This window comes from Macaca thibetana, chromosome 12 (assembly GCF_024542745.1).
Source record: "Macaca thibetana thibetana isolate TM-01 chromosome 12, ASM2454274v1, whole genome shotgun sequence".
Classification (NCBI taxonomy): Eukaryota; Metazoa; Chordata; class Mammalia; order Primates; family Cercopithecidae; genus Macaca; species Macaca thibetana.
The window spans coordinates 64857651-64871012 of NC_065589.1; the positions used below are offsets into that span (position 1 = coordinate 64857651).

Consider the following 13362-nt stretch of genomic DNA (forward strand, 5'->3'; position numbering starts at 1 on the left):
CTACCAGGGAACTCAAGCTGAACTGACTACCTCAGCTTTGCCAAAAGCAAACCATGTTTAAGTCAGGCCTGCCTGACTTGAAAGGGTCGATCAACAGCTGTCCTTGACCTTGTATCTATCATCTCGCCTTCTGACTCTGTGACTTTATTATTCTGAAGTTCTGACCCCAATTCTTCAATTATAAAAACAAACAAACAAACAAACAAGCAAGAAACCTAATTAGAAAGGAAACATTGATGGTTACAATACAGAGATCAACTACTTTCTCAATGTTATATTTCTATAATTTCTTAGACAATCTACTACATGATTGTTTCACATTGTATAATTTATTATAAAATCTTCCAAAAGGTGAACTGAATTCAACATTATAATAACATAAGACTTCTGCTGATAAGACTTCATCCATACATTTTATAGTCCTTAAAGGATCAGCTGCAAAAAATGCATTTTTCAGTTAACACACAGGTAAAGAGCTCATATCAACTGTACCAACCAACCCCCCCCCAAAAAAAATTAATAGTGATAGCCAATATTTATTGAGAGTATGTTATGCACTAGGCACTGTGGTAAGATTTAGTTATCTTATTTAATCCTCACAAGGTTCTATGAGATAGACACCATTACTTCCTACGTTTTACATGTGAGGAAGCTAGACTTGAATAGTTTTAGTAACTTGCCCACGTTTATACAGCTGGTGACAGGCAGAGCCCAGATGCAAACTCAAATTATCCAGCTCTGTTTAGATTCTACAGTTTTACCATTATTGGAAATATTAAGGATTACATTCAGGTTCTGTTCACCTGTTCAAGGCTGGATTCCTGTCCATGAAAGAAAGCGGCTCCTTGATGGAATATGGAGTTCAAAAATCTGCTAGAATGCATTCCAGAAGCTGTTTTAGCCATTCACATCCATTGACATCAGGTAAATGATTATTTTTGTGCAAAGATCCCAACAATTGTGTCGGGTTTGGAGAGTTTGGAACAAGAAGCCTCAGGAAACTTCATGGTTTGCAATATAATCTATTAATACCTGTGAAGGCGATACTACTACTAATCCTATTACTACTACTACTACTACTACTACTGACAGTAGTGATAGTTAACACTTACTGGAAGCTTTCTTAATTTCCCCAAGGTCACACAGTTATTAAGTTGGAGAGCCAGGATTTGAACCCATATTGTTGGAGCCACAGTTTGTACTCTTAACCACCACAAATTGCTGTCTCTGTAAACAATGAGCGGCAGTCTGTTCAACATCTTTTCACAATGCTCTTTACTAAAGTTGTGAGACAGTGTTGCCAAGGACTAAACAATGTTTCTGGAAGCTATGTTGTGAGTGTGCAAAATGGATAGTTTCTTTAAATATGAAAAACTTTCATTTTTCATCATAACTAGTCAGTACCCAAACCTGCAGGAAAGGAATCTGTTTATGTTACTAGGAATTAACTGGAGGATATAGTTAACAGATTTCCTACAACATTTTAGAGAATTTTCAAGGCAGAGTTTGAGTTGCTCTATGCAGGTCTTATACTTGCATATATCCATCATAAAACAAGAGATGTACAATTTGTCTCTGAGAAAAAACCTGAAGCTCTAGTGTATACAAGCAAGCAACTTATTCTAGAAAAAAACTGCACATTTCTCTTTATTGTGAAACTTTTTGTAAACTCTAGGTAACCTGTAAGTAGGGCACGGAAGTTTCAGCCATACTAGTGATCTATTGGTCCAATAGCTTTTTGCTGTTTGGCTACAGGGAATGTCCTTTGGGGGCATTCGTTGCTTTAGTCATGGATTAGTTTGATTGCTGGGGCTGGACACCTACTGAAGCAATCAAACATAATAAGTGGAGTGGGGTATAACATCCCAGAAAAAGACATCTAGGGACAGAATTTGGGAAATGGAGAGTTTCTAATGTTTCTAGACTGATTCCTGTTCTGTATTCTGAATGTGGTGATATACTTGTGTAGCACTTTATGATTTATAAAATGCTTCACCATATACTATCTAATTCATTCTTGCTGCTATGAAAGGTAAGAATTACTCTCCTCATTTGGAGGGTAAAGAAACAGTCTGAGAGAAGTTAAACGGCTCAGTTTTGGAGCTGGGCAGGGGATTCAGGACTTGTGGCATCACATGCAGTAATTGTTATACCTCCCAAGAACTTCTTATGTGACCATGATAATGAGAGGGTTTATATCAGAAAACCATATATTTTACTGATACACACACACACACACACACACACACACACACACACACAAACTTTCTGTTTTTGGAAAATATGGCAAAATCAGGATTCTTCACTTCTTTGGTCATTGCATTATTTTTATGAAACAGCCTATTACTGGAAAAAATATTTGAAAGACATTTGCAATTCATGATGTGCCTACTCTTCATGAAGCAAGAGCTTCAAGCTTTTGGGGAGATACTTTATTTCTTCTATGTTTTCCTTCTGCAGAAGTCAATCTTTGCTAATATATTTAATCATAGACTGGAAAAAATAAAATGACCTGGTGTTGAACTGGTCACAATAGAATGGCAAGCAGTATTAACTTCTCACTCTGTTCTAGCACATTAGGCTGAACATAAACTACTGTTTGTACCACTGACAAGTTTCTTTATGGTTTTTGAGCTATGTTAAACACCAACATGCACAGAGGCCTTGAGGACAAATTGCTAACTCTTCAAAGTAGCATAGTGTGGTGAGAAGAGCCCAAGCTTTAGACTCAAGCATCTCTGAGTTAGCATCGGCTCAGTTATTGGTAAATTACTTAACATGAGATAAGTTACTTAGCTTCTCTTAGCTTCAGTTTCTTCATATGTATAATGGGGCCAATAATATCCACTTTGCATGGTTGTTGTGATTATTCTATGTATCAAAACTCTGGCACAGATATTTGCATACATAAATGCACAGGTTATATGGTAGGCTCCTGGTAAATGATAGCCATCATTGCTATTATCTGAGGAATCAGTAAGTCTCGTAATTACCTCAATTTCTTTGCAGTTTAAACTGATCACAAGTCTCATTTAGTGCCTGTTTTAAATGCTAGCTCACCATATGTGGTGCTGGAGTAATTGGTATGACTCTTATGTCTCCGCTTATCTACTGGCTTAGAAGATCAATATTCAAAGCCAAAGTTATGAGCCATCTGCCACTGCAAAGCCAGACTATGTTGTCTTTCTCTCTTCAAGGCAAGTTTTGATGTCTGAAGAACCTTGATCTGTCTTTTCTGGATAGTCACATCTGTGTACCTTAGCAGGATTTGGCTAATATCTTGAATTTAGTGTGAAAGGAGGACCCAGTGGAGAAATTTCCTGGGGAATTCAAGCTATTTATAAGCCATCAATGTGAATCATCTGCCCATGACAGATACTGTCCGTTAGGGAAATAGCATTGATTCTTATTTTAAAAAAGTACAGTTCCTTAAGTTCCATTTCACAAATGGGCACCCAGTACCTAATATCAGCCAGATATAATATAATAGTATAAGGCTGCATTGCATAAACCACAACCAGAATTTATCTTTGTGATAGTATCAGTTAGAAACTATAACTAAAGGCAAATGATTTGTTTTTATCCTGTAAAAGGGAAAAAAATCCATAAAATCTTTAGCAGCCATGGATGCCTCAGCCCCCATGTCCAAGGGGGCCTGCTGTCCCTCACCTCCCACCATTCTCTCTAATGATTTAACATGAGGTTAATGCAGGCAGCTTTGCATCAATAAGCAATGCCTGGGTTAAGCCCCTAAGTGTAGGTTTTTGTTTGTTTCTTTGTTTTTAACTTCTATGTAATATAGTTATAATTTTAGAGGCTTCATGGCTGAATGTCTTGAATGCCTGCAAGTTTTTAAAATCAGGTTTAGCATTCTGAATGTTACTTAACAAAATCACATACTGAGGCCCATTGTGGGGAGAATGGAAAGTCCATCATGTAAAACAGATTAGCTACATATTAACATCTTTCAATTTGCTACCAGTTTATTGACTTGGAATAGCCATTTACTCTTTAAAATTGTATATGTAAGGGTAAAGTTCCATGTTAGATCTTTCAGAATATGAAATAGATCAAATATATCAGTAGGATGGATGGATTTATTTATTTATTTAGAGACAGAGTCTTGCTCTGTCACCAAGGCTAGAAAGCAGTGATGTGATCATGGCTCACTGCAGCCTTAAACTCCTGGACTCAAGCCATCTTCCAGCCTCAGCTTTCTAAGTAGCTGGGACTGCAAATGGGTGCCACCACACCAGGCTAATCTTTTTCTTTTGTAGAGATGGGGTCTCAATGTGTTGACAAGACTGGTTTCAAACTCCTGAGGTGATCTTCCACTTTGGCCTTCCAAAGTATTGGGATTACAGGCTTGAGCTACCCATACCTAGCCTCAGGATGAATTTTATTTAATTTTATGTATCTTTAGAATGCTTGAATAAGAACTATTTATGAGGTATGTGAAGCCAGCTGAGGCTGCATAAGAAAATTACATTTACTAATTGTCCTCTTTCCTCACACAAGAACCTAGACCCATTTAGAAACAGAGAAAAGGAATAGTAATGTTTACACCATGCCTTTACAATTTTTTGAAAAGAAAGCAAAAACCTTTTATGTGTGAAAATTACTTTTGCGTGATCATCTAAACTTTGGGGCATATAATTAATGTGGGCCTTATCAGAAATTTATGTTCAAGGTAGTCCTTTAATTTGCAGGCTAGTTCAGCTGTTTTGTAACATCTAGGGGGATAATGCTTGAAATATTGTCTTTTCGAGGAGAAAAGGATACAGGGCAGGTGTGACACTGGACAGACAGCACTTCCAAAGAGGAATTTACTGCTTTTGATGCCTCGGCAATGACACCTGTCACCCAAAGTGTTATGAAAAACTGGAAACTTGCCATGCGGACTTAAAATAAATATTAGTTTCTACCATATTTGAAAAAAAATGTGTGTGAAAATAGCTCATTGTAAGTCTTATCTAGTTAAAAGTTAATACTGAATATGCCTTCTTTACAGAAGTCACATGGTTCTCTAAAAAATTTTCTGGCCGGGTGCGATGGCTCACACCTGTAATCCCAGCACTTTGGAGGCCGAGGCGGGCAGATCATGAGGTCAGGAGTTCAAGACCAGCCTGACCAAATATGGTTAAACCCCATCTCTACTAAAAATACAAAAATTAACTGGGCGTGGTGGTGCACGCCTGTAGTCCTAGCTACTCGGGAGGCTGAGGCAGAGGTAGCAGTGAGCTGAGATTGCGCCACTGCACTCCAGCCTGGGTGATAAAGCAAGACTCTGTCTCAAAAAAAAAAAGTTCTGAGCTTGGCACGGAGATTCACACCTGTAATCCCAGCAGTTTGGGAGGCTGAGGCAGGAGGATTGCTTGAGCCCAGGAGTTCAAGACCAGGCTGGGCAGCATAGCAAGACTTTGTATCTACTAAAATTCAAAAAGATTAGCTGGGCATGGTGGCTGTGCCTGTCGTTCTAGCTACTCAGTAAGCTGAGGAGAGAGGATCACTTGAGCCTGGGAGATCAAGTCTGCAGTGAGCTATGATTGAGCCACTACACTCTAGCATGGGCAACAGAGTGAGACCCTGTCTCAATAAATGAATAAATAAGTAAGTAGATACAAATTTCTGACGGCTCATTTTTGTCATTCTATATTTGTTGACTTTAAATTACATGCATGTCAGACACTAGTATCAAAGTCATAAAAATTACTTGGACAAAACAATGCAGAAAGAATTGTAAAGAACTTTTGAACTTTGTATAAATGGAATAATTCTACATGTATCCTTTTGTTTCTTTTTCTGCTCAACATTATATTTTTGAGATTAATTCATGTTGAAATGTGTAGCAATAATTTCCAGTGCCATATAATGTTCCTTTGTATAAACATATCAAAATTTGTCCATCCTACTATTGACAGACTTTTGAGTTATTTGTAGTTTTATTTATTTATTTATTTATTGCTATTATCAATAATGCTGCTATGGGCATTTTGTGTAGGTCTCCTGGAATCTTGGCATCATATTTGCATGACCGCAGACTTTTAACTATTCATTTTTGTAACTTTTATTTATTTATTTTTAACTCTTAGGTTTGGGGGTACATGTAAAGATTTGTTATGTAGGTAAACTTGTGTCATGGGGGTTCGTTGTATAACTCTTTCATCACCCAGGTATTAAGCCTAGTACCCAATATTTATTTTTTCTGCTCCTCTCCCTACTCTCACCCTCCATCCTCAAGTAGGCCCCAATGTCTGTTGTTCCCTTTTTTGTGTTCATGAGTTCTCATCATTTAGCTCCCACTTATAAGTCAGAACATGCAGTATTTGATTTTCTGTTTTTGTGTTAGTTTGCTAATAATAATTGCCTCCAGCTCTATCCATGTTCCAGCAAAAAACATGATCTCATTATTTTTATGGCTGCATAGTATCCCATGGTGTATATGTACCACATTTTCTCTATCCAGTATGTCCCATTGATGGGCATTTAGGTTGATTCCATGCGTGTCCTGCAAAGACATTGATTCCATGTCTTTGTTGTTGTTAATAGTGCTTCAGTGAACATTCTTGTGCATGCCTTTATGGTAGAATGATTTATATTCCTCTGGTTATATAGCCAGTAGTGGGATTGCTAAAAATATGCAATGAATGAATGCCTCATGAATTTGCTCATCATCCTTGTGCAGGAGGCATGCTAATCTTCTCTCTATCATGCCAATTTTAGTATATGTGTTGCCGAAGTGAGCACAAGGATTCGTTTCTTAGTTATTCATTTTTCTTCTTCTGCTGCTGCATCTTCCTCTTCACAGTTAATATATATGAGGCCAGGACCACCATGGTCACCAGAGCACAAATTCTAGCTTTCCCTACCAAGCCCATTCCCCTCATGGCCACCTGATGTATGGACAGGGTCCTCATTTACCTCCCAGCCAATAGAAGAACAGGCCACTCATGGTGGGTATGAAAGTATAGGTCATGCAGATGTTTGGGATGAACTCAGTTAATGACTCCCCCTCAACCTTCTTTTCATATGTTTGTGTTTTCTCTTACTGTGCAGTACTGGTCCATGTCATTGGCCCATTTTTCCTATTGAGTTTGCTTTTTGCTTATTGATTTGTAGGAGCTCCTTATATATATGTATTCTGAACACCACCCTCCTTATTGGTTATATGTATTAACAAATATTTTTCTTCTCTATTGCTTGATTTTCATTCTTTTTTTAAATAATGTGGAATGAAAGAAGTCAGACAAGAATGCATACTGCACGGCTGATTTAGATAAAACTGTAACTGTAGAAAATGCAAACTACTCTCTAGTGACAGGAAGCAGGTCAGTGTTATCTGAGGTATGGTGGGGTGGGAGGGATGGAAGGTGGGATTAAAAAGGGCATGAAGAAACTTTGGGGTGGGTGATAGTTATATTCATATCTTGATTGTGGTCATTTCGTGGGTGTAACCATAAGTTCAGATTAATAAAATCATATATGTTAAACATGTACAGTTTTTTCGTATTTCAATTATATCTCAATATATCTGCTTTTTTATAAAAATAAATTTGAATATTTACATTAAAGGGTATCTAATCTATAACCCTTAGCAATTTTTTAAAAGTATACTCTAAGTTCTGGGATACATGTGCAAAACATGCAGGTTTGTTACATAGGTATACATGTGCCATGGTGGTTTGCTGCACCCTTCAACCTGTCATCTAGCTTTTAAGCGCCCCCATGCATTAGGTATTTGTCCTAATGCTCTCCCTTCCCTTGCCCTCCACTCCCCGACAGGTCCTGGTGTGTGATGTTCCCCTCCTTGTGTCCATGTGTTCTCATTGTTCAACTCCCACTTATGAGTGAGAACATGTGGTGTTTGGTTTTCTGTTCATGTGTTAGTTTGCTGAGAATGATGGTTTCCAGCTTCATCCATGTCCCTGCAAAGGACATGAACTCATTCTTTTTTATGGCTGCATAGTATTCCATGGTGTATATGTGCCACATTTTCTTTATCCAGTCTATCATTGATGGGCATTTGGGTTGGTTCCATGTCTTTGCTATTGTAAATAGTGCTGCAATAAACATACGTGTGCATGTGTCTTTATAGCAGCATGATTTTATAATCCTTTGGGTATATTCCCAGTAATGGGATTGCTGTGTCAAGTGATATTTCTGGTTCTGGATCCTTGAGGAATCACCACATTATCTTCCACAATGGTTGAACTAATTTACACTCCTACCAACAGTGTAAAAGCGTTCCTGTTTCTCCACAGCCTCTCCAGCATCTGTTGTTTCCTGACTTTTTAATAATCACCATTCTAACTGGCATGAGATGGTATCTCATTGTACTTTTGATTTGCATTTCTCTAATGACCAGTGATGATGAGCTTTTTTTCATGTTTGTTGGCCACATAAATGTCTTCTTTTGAGAAGCATCTGTTCATAGCCTTTGCCCACTGTTTCGTGGTGTTGTTTGTTTTATTCTTGTAAATTTGTTTAAGTTCCTGGTAGATTCTGGATATTAGACCTTTGTCAGATGGATAGATTGCAAACATTTTTTCCCATTCTGTAGGTTGCCTGTTCACTCTGATGATAGTTTCTTTTGCTGTGCAGAAGCTCTATGGTTTGATTAGATCTCATTTGTCAATTTTGGCTTTTGTTGCAATTGCTTTTGGTGTTTTAGTCATGAAGTCTTTGCCTATGCCTGTATCCTGAATGGTATTGCCTAGGTTTTCTTCTAGGGTTTTTATGGTTTTGGGTTTTACATTTAAGTCTTTAATCCATCTTGAATTAAGTTTTGTATAAGGTGTAAGGAAGGGGTCCAGTTTCTGTTTTCTGCATGTGGCTAGCCAGTTTTCCCAGCACCATTTATTAAATAGGGAATCCTTTCCCCACTGCTTGTTTTTGTCAGGTTTGTTGAAAATCACATGATTGTAGATGTGTGGTGTTATTTCTGAGGTCTCTGTTCATTCCATTGGTCTATGTATCCGTTTTGGTACCAGTACCATGCTGTTTTGGTTACTGTAGACTTCTAGTATAGTTTGAAGTCAGGTAGCATGACACGTCAAGCTTTGTTCTTTTTGCTTAGGGTTGTCTTGGCTATACAGGCTCTTTTTTGGTTCCATATGAAATTTGAAGTAGTTTTTTTCTAATTCTGTGAAGAAAGTCAATGGTAGCTTGACGAGAATAGCATTGACTCTATAAGTTACTTTGGGCAGTATGACCATTTTCATGATACTGATTCTCCCTATCCATGAGCATGGATTTTTTTTTTCCATTTGTTTGTGTCCTCTCTTATTTCCTGAGCAGTGGTTTGTAGTTCTCCTTGAAGAAGTCCTTCACGTCCCTTGTAAGTTGTATTCCTAGGTGTATTATTATCTTTATAGCAATTGTGAATGGGAGTTCACTCATGACTTGGCTGTCTGCTCGTCTATTGTTGGTATATAGGAATGCTTGTGATTTTTGCACATTGATTTTGTATCCTGAGATTTTGCTGAAGTTGCTTATTAGCTTAAGGAGTTTTTGGGCTAAGACAATGGGGTTTTCGAAATACACAATCATGTCATCTGCGAACAGAGACAATTTGACTTCCACTCTTCCTATTTGAATACCCTTTATTTCTTTCTCTTGTGTGATTGCCCTGGCCAGAACTTCCAATAGTATGTTGAATAGGAGTGGTGAGAGAGGACATCCTTGTCTTGTGCTGGTTTTCAAAGGGAATGCTTCCAGCTTTTGCCCATTCAGTATGATGTTGGCTATGGGTTTGTCATAAACAGCTCTTATTTTTTTGAAATATGTTCAATCAACACCTAGTTTATTGAGACTTTTTAGCATAAGGGCTGTTGAATTTATTGAAGGCCTTTTCTGCATCTATTGAGATAATCATGTGGTTTTTGTCGTTGGTTCTGTTTATGTGATGGATTACATTTATTGATTTACATATGTTGAACCAGCCTTGCATCCCACAAAAGAAGCCGACTTGATCATGTTGGATAAGCTTTTTGATGTGCTGCTGGATTCAGTTTGCCAGTATTTTATTGAGGATTTTTGCATCAATAGTCATCAGGGATATTGGCCTGAAATTTTCTTTTTTTGTTGTGTCTCTCTCTGCCAGGTTTTGGTATCAGGATGATGCTGGCCTCATAACATGAGTTAGGTAGGAGTCCCTCTTTTTCTATTGCTTGGAATAGTTTCAGAAGGAATGATAGCAGCTCCTTTTTGTACCTCTGGTAGAATTCGGCTGTGAATCCATCTGGTCCTGGACTTTTTTTGGTTGGTAGGCTATTAATTGCTGCTTTCATTTCAAAACCTGTTATTGGTCTATTCAGGGATTCAACTTCTTCCTGGTTTAGTCTTGGGAGGGTGTATGTGTCCAGAAATTTATCATGCCTTCTAGATTTTCTACTTTATTTGAGTAGTACTGTTTCTAGTATTCTCTGATGGTAGTTTGTATTTCTGTGGGATCAGTGGTGATACCTCCTTTATCATTTTTTATTGTGTCTATTTGATTCTTCTCTCTTTTCTTCCTTATTAGTCTAACTAGTGGTCCATCTATTTTGTTAATGTTTTAAAAAAACCAGTTCCTGGATTCACTGATTTTTTTGAAGGGTTGTTCATGTGTCTATCCCCTTCAGTTCTGCTCTGGTCTTAGTTATTTCTTTTCCTCTGCGAGCTTTTGAATTTGTTTGCCCTTGCTTCTCTAGTTCTTTTAATTGTGATGTTAGGGTGTCGATTTTAGATCTTTCCAACTTTCTGTTGCGGGCATTTAGTGCTATAAATTTCCCTCTCAACACTGCATTAGCTGTGTCCCAGAGATTCTGGTGTGTTATCTCTTTGTTCTCATTGGTTTCAAAGAACTTCTTTGCTTCTGCCTTAATTTCATTATTTTCCCAGTAGTCATTCAGGAGCAGGTTGTTCAATTTCCATGTAGCTGTGCGGTTTTGAGTGAATTTCTTAATCTTGAGTTCTAATTTGATTGCACTGTGGTCTGAGAGACTGTTTGTTATTATTTCCATTTGTTTGCATTTGCTGAGGGGTGTTTTACCTCCAATTATGTGGTTGATTTTAGAATATATGCTATGTGGTGCTGAGAAGAATGTATATTCTGTTGATTTGTGGTGGAGAGTTCTGTAGATATCTTAGGTCCACTTGGTCCAGAGCTGAGTTCAAGTCCTGAATATCCTTGTTAATTTTCTGTCTCATTGATCTGTCTAATATTGACAGTGGAGTGTTAAAGTCTCCCACTATCATTGTGCGGTTATCTAAGTCTCTTTGTAGGTCTCTAAGAACTTCTTTTATGAATCTGAGTGCTCCTGTATTGGGTGCATACATATTTAGGATAGGTAGCTTTTCTTGTTGCATTGATCCCTTTACCATTATGTAATGCCCCTCTTTGTCTTTTTTGATCTTTGTTGGTTTAAAGTCTGTTTCATTAGAGACTAGGATTGCAACCCCTGCTTTCTTTTTACTTTCCATTTGCTTGGCAAATATTCCTCCATCCCTTTATTTTGACCCTATGTGTATCTTTGCATGTGAGATGGGTCTCCCAAATACAGCACACCAATGGGTCTTGACTCTTTATCCAATTTTCCAGTCTGTGTCTATTAATTGGGGTATTTAGCCTATTTACATTTGAGTTTAATATTGTTACATGTGAATTTGATCCTTTCATCATGATGTTAGCTGGTTATTTTGCACATTAGTTGATGCAGTTTCTTCATAGTGTCATTGGTCTTTATATTTTGGTGTGTTTTTGCAGTGGCTGGTACTGGTTTTTCCTTTCCATATTTAGTGCTTCCTTCAGGGGCTCTTGTAAGGCAGGCCTGGTGGTGACAAAATCTGTCAGCATTTGCTTGTCTGTAAAGGATTTTATTTCTCCTTCACTTATTAAGCTTAGTTTGTCTGGATATGAAATTCTGGGTTGAAAACATTTTTCTTTAAGAATTTTGAATATTGGCCCCCACTCTCTTCTGGCTTGTAGGGTTTCTGCAGAGAGATCCACTGTTAGTCTGATGGGCTTCTCTTTGTAGGTAATCTGACCTTTCTCTCTGGCTGCTCTTAACATTTTTTCCTTCGTTTCAACCTTGGAGAATCTGCCGATTATGTGTCTTGGGGTTGCTCTTCTCAAGGAGTATCTTGGTGGTATTCTCTGTATTTCCTGAATTTGAATGTCGGCCCATCTTGCTAGGTTGGGGAAGTTCTCCTAGATAATATGCTGAAGTGTGTTTTCCAACTTAGTTCCATTCTCCCTATCACTTTCAGGTACAGTAATCAATCATAGGTTTGGTCCTTTCACGTAGTCCCATATTTCTTGGAGGCTTTGTTCATTCCTTTTCATTCTTTTTTCTCTAATCTTGACACCTTATTTCAGTAAGTTCATCTTCAATCTCTAATATTCTTTCTCCTACTTGATAAATTTGGCTATTGATACATGTGTATGCTACAGGAAGTTCTCCTGCTGTGTTTTTCAGCTCCAATAAGTCATTTATGTTCCTCTCTAAACTGGTTATTCTAGTCAGCAGTTCCAATAGCCTTTTATCAAGGTTCTTAGCTTCCTTGCATTGGGTTAAAACATGCTCCTTTAGCTCAGAAGTGTTTGTTGTTACCCACTTTCTGCAGCCTACTTCTGTCAGTTTGTCAAACTCATTCTCCATCCAGTTCTGTGCCCTTGCCAGAGAGGGGCTATAACCATTTGGAGGAGAAGAGGCATTCTGGTTTTCTGAATTTCAGTTGTTTTTTTGCACTGGTTTTTCCTCATGTTCATGGATTTATCTACCTTTGATCTTTAAGGCTGATGGTCTTTGGATAGGGTTTTTGTCTGGGGGTCCTTTATATTGATGTTGACGTTGATGTTATCACTTTCTGTTTGTGAATTTTTCTTCTAACAATCAGGTCCCTCTTCTTCATGTCTGCTGCAGTTTGCTGGAGGTCCACTCTAGACGATGTTTGCCTGGATATCATCAGTGGAGGCTGCAGAACAGCAAAGATTGCTGCCTGCTCCTTCCTCTGGAAGCTTCATTCTAGAGAGGCCCTGGCCTAATGCCAGCCAGAGCTCTTCTGTATGAGGTGTCTGACAACCGCTTTTGGGAGGTTTCTCCCAGTGAGGAGGCACAGGGGTCAGGGACCCACTTGAGGAGGCATTCTGTCCCTTAGCAGAGCTGGTACACTGTTGCTTTTCATTTGTAATGGAAAATCCAGGTTCTTTTTTTTTTTTTTTTTTGAGACCGAGTCTCATTCTGTCACCCAGGCTAGAGTGCAGTGATGAGGTCTTGGCTCACTATTACCTCTGCCTCCCGTGTTCAAACAGTTCTCCTGCTTCAGTCTCCTGAGTAGCTGGGACTACAGGTGCATGCCACCATGCCCAGCCCAAGCTCT

At 38.3% G+C, this 13362-nt stretch overlaps 1 protein-coding gene and 1 pseudogene across 1 annotated transcript in view; one reads left to right on the forward strand and one right to left on the reverse strand.

The window, feature by feature from the left end:
• PDE11A (phosphodiesterase 11A) overlaps positions 1–13362 on the forward strand; it is a 467408-nt gene that overhangs the window by 31271 nt on the left and 422775 nt on the right. The gene's annotated exons all lie outside the window — the stretch shown is intronic.
• LOC126933215 (uncharacterized) lies at positions 6633–6747 on the reverse strand (annotated as a pseudogene).